The sequence below is a fragment of the Equus quagga genome, chromosome 1, assembly GCF_021613505.1.
Source record: "Equus quagga isolate Etosha38 chromosome 1, UCLA_HA_Equagga_1.0, whole genome shotgun sequence".
NCBI classification, from domain to species: domain Eukaryota; kingdom Metazoa; phylum Chordata; class Mammalia; order Perissodactyla; family Equidae; genus Equus; species Equus quagga.
The window spans coordinates 98,628,857-98,632,958 of NC_060267.1; positions in this window are offsets into that span (position 1 = coordinate 98,628,857).

The following is a 4,102-nucleotide window of genomic DNA, read 5'->3' on the forward strand; positions in this document are numbered from 1 at the left end:
AAACAACCAATCCAGAGCCCACACACCCTCACATCCTCTATTAAGGTCTCTCACTTGGGGCCACCGGCCCCCGGCCCCAGGAGCCAGGCAATTCGGGACAGCTCTCTGCTCTAGGGCCCTGAAATTATTCAGATCAGCCAGTCCTAAGCCTGCTCACTTTACCTTGCCTGTTGCTGCCTGAGGAAACCACAATAAAGGCTCCTGCCCACGTTCCCCGGCCCCCAGGCTCCTGACCACCCTGGGGCTTCCCTGTGTGGCCCCATGTGGTGAGGCGTGCTCCCTCCTCTTGGGAACTGTGCATATAACAAGCTATCTTTTCAATGACACTGTCTTAGGATACGTGGGCCTCACCGTACCTGAGTAATAGTGAAACGTATGCTTTACAATGGCCACTGAAACGAAGACAACCTGAGTGTGTGCACTGAGGAAGGGCGGCCCTCGCCCTCCCCCGCCGGCGGCCTTCTGTGGCTTCCAGGTTGGAAGAGAAAGGGCAGAGAAAGCCCATGCTTGTGGGCTTGAGTCCACGCATCGCCTCCCACCAGCACCTGTCCAATTCGCTGGTGGGAGACAGTTCCCATGGCAACCAAGAGACAAAGGCCAATCCCCTTCTCTAACAGGTAGACTTGACGGGGAATCAAAGGATGGAGAAGGTTGAATGGGTTCTTTCTCTTAACTGAAAAGAAAATATGTGGCTATTGTTCCATCTACATTAAAAAACATTCCAGGAGAAATTGTAGATTCCCCCATTCTTCCATCTCTAACACAATCACTATTTCTTTTCTCCAGGACCAATGTTTCTATTTATTTGTTCAATGGACATTTCCATTTTGTCCATTGTACCCACAATGTGCACAGTTGTGAGTGCTGGCTGTAGGCAGGGTGGGGTGGTGACCTTTCATTTAGCAACAACTTTCCCATGGTGCCCCGTGGTCTCCCGGCTGGTGGCTTTTGATGACTGAGTGCTGTCACGGAGGGGAGCAGGGTGGGTGCCTCTTACATGCAGCTGTTGAGTACAATGGGGTGGCCACAGCCAAGGAGGGACGGCCAGAAACAGGGCCGGGTCCAAAGATGCCATGAGTGAATGTGCCGCGGCTAGGCTGCCAGCTCCCAGGGAGGGTGGCTGAGGGCACAGCCAAGCCCAGGAGCCAAGTCACTGCAGGTGGCAGAGCTGGGTAAGTGAAGGCCAGGCTGGGCAGGAGCCGACGGCCAGCTGCTCCTGGGTTATATTTAGCTGCCGCTGCCCAGGGCAACAGGGGTACTGGGGTGTCCCGGGCAGAGGCGCCATATGCTGCCTAAGTGGTCCTGGGACTGGGCACTTGATGGGCTCCCATTCGGGGGCATCATATAAAAATGCCTCAGTGAAGAAAAAGAGGGGAAGGGGAAACTATTATAGAATAAAAGACTCTTAAAAGAAGCAAGCGACCAAATGCAATGCACCACCATTGTTTGCATCTGACTGCAACAAACTGACTCTGCAAAGTTACCTGAAGATGTTCGGGAAAACTTGGCCGTGGGCTGTGAATCAAGACATGGCAAGGAATTTTTAATTTTGTTGAGTACGAAGATATTATGATTAGATTTTTTAAAAGTCCTTGTCTGCTAGAGACACAAATTTATGGGCAAATTAAATGTTGTCTGGGATTTGCTTTACAACACTAAAAGAAAAGCGTATGTGTGTGTTGGGGGAGATGACACAACAGTGGCTGTGAGCTGGTAACTGTTGACGCTGGGATGACACACGGGCTCATTATTCTATTGTCTCCACTTTTCTGTAGGTTTGACATTTTCCATAATAAAATGCTAAAAAGTGCTTCAACCAATATATTCTTGCTCGTGGCCTTTTTTGCTCCTTTCGCCTTGCAGCCTGAGGATGAGTCCCGGGGGGTGGATTACCAGATCCACGCCTCCACACGCTCTCTGGCTCTGGACATGCACTGTCAAGTGGCTCTTCAAGAGTGAGGCGCGGGTGCCGTGGCCGGGAGCCCGGGCTGGGTGTGCACCTCGCGGGGCGGCCTTGCTGTCGCTTACCTCAATTTTCAACTTTCACTAATACAATAGGTGTAAAATTATCATTATCGTGTGTCACTCCCAGCTCTTCAATGACAAGGGACGTGACACTCTTGCCCCTGGTTAGCCTTTTGTCCTGGCCCCCACCCCTGTGCACATGTACCTATAGGACCTTTTGTTTGGACAAATACATGTGACCTAAGGATGATGTTGACCCTTTACCCTTTTGCTACAAATGTCTCTTAATTTTTTTTAGTTTCTGATTTCTCAAAAGTTTTCATGTTGACATTATTAATTCTATTATTTCCTTCTTTAACTGCCTTCATCCTAAGACAGGACTAATACTTCCATCTGCCAGCTCCCCGACGTCCCCACGAGGGCTCCTATGACTGGATTGCTCACAGGCAGATCTTTCGTTTATCTCAAGTTTAGTTGAGTCTATGGTGTGTAGATTCTTTTTTTCTCCCCGAACATATTCTCCAGATATCTCAGCATCGTTTTGTAAATTATTTTTCTCCACCATTATTTAGCTGATTATTTTGTGAATGATGAACTCCTCCTGTATCTGATGGGGGTCTATTTCAAGGCTCTGGATTCTGTTCTCCAGCCGCGTCTCTGTTTGGGGGCCAGCTCCACGCTCTGTTTCAGCCGCTGTTACATCAGAGTGTGTTCTGATCTCTGGCGAGCTGGCCTTCACATCCCAGCCCGTCAGACTCCAGCGTCGCTCTTTCATGTGTCCATGGTTCCCAGTGCCCTGGACTGGAATTAGGAGACAGGCTGAACCCAGTTTTGCCCCAGCTGCAGTGTTTCGACCAGCCCTATAGCCTCTCTGAGCCTTACCTGCAAAAAGGGGTGATGCGTGACTTGTCACCGTGTGAAATACCTGCACTTAAAGGTGCCTCCTGCCCGAGTGAGCCATAGCTGCTCACGGCTCTGTTTCCATGGTTACCCCGCCTCAGGATGCGGTCACATTCTGGTCTGCAGGCTTGGGTGCACCCACGCACTGTGCCAAGGAGGCTATCCCAGTATGCAACTGTCAGTGTGGCCGGCCACAGGGCGGGGGCCCGCTGGACCGTATGTCCCTCCTGGACAGCAGGCGTGGGCCTCAGGGCATAGGTGAGGGGTGTCACTGAGCTGAGCCAGAGAAGCAAGCTTGTCTAGCCAGGGTCATGGAGTGTGTCAGTCCTGGTCTCTAAGAAGCAGACACCAAGATGGAATGAGATGGGGAAACGCCCGTGGAAGAGAAGAAGGAAGCAAGAGCAGGAGCAGGCGGGGAGAGCCTCAGATGGGGTGCAGGGGTGACCCTGGGGAAGAAGTGGGGGCGGAGGGAGGGCTGGGGAGGAAGAGCCTCAGACTGCAGTGCAGCTTGGAGACAACTTGTCCCCCGTGCTCGGTGGAGAGCCCCAGAGCCCAGACTGCCTGTGGGGAGCCCTGGGTGGGGCAGGAGCGGCGGGCTCCAGCACCGGCCGTGCTCCATCCTCGACCTCCCTGTGAAGCTGCGCTGGATCCTGAAGGTACAGGAGCTGCAGACTGTTGGCCAGTCACGTGCCTTCCAGCAGGCTGTCTCCTGGAGGGAGCAGAAGCTGCCCCTTGCCTTTCTTACCATGTGGCCTTGGAGACTCCCTGACCCTCCCCTTGGGTGCTGATGTTGGGAGGGAGGTGGCAACTGAGAGTCATCCCATCCAGGCCAAGAAGCAGCATCATATCAAGCCCAGAGATGGCTGTCACCCCTCCTGACACTACCACCTCCCAGTGCAGGAGGGCCCCCGGCCCCAGTCCTATTCAGGGAGACACCAGTGGCCACACTGGTGGCTCCCAGGACACTGGCACGACAGAGGGCCCTGGGGCTGTGCTAGGAGGCTGGAGCACAAGGCTCTGCTCTCCCCACATCTGCCAGTGGAGAGACGGGAGAGGCGAGCATGTGGGCAGAGACGGTCGGAGGGACTTTGGTGGGAGGCGTCAGTGGAGGGAGGTTTCCTGGAGTCCTGGGCTGAGAGATGGGCTGTGGACAGTGGGAGAAGTTGGAGAGGGGCAGGCAGAGGGACAGGAAGCAGGACACTGGAGAAAGGAAGTGCCGGGCATGGCGCGAGGTAGG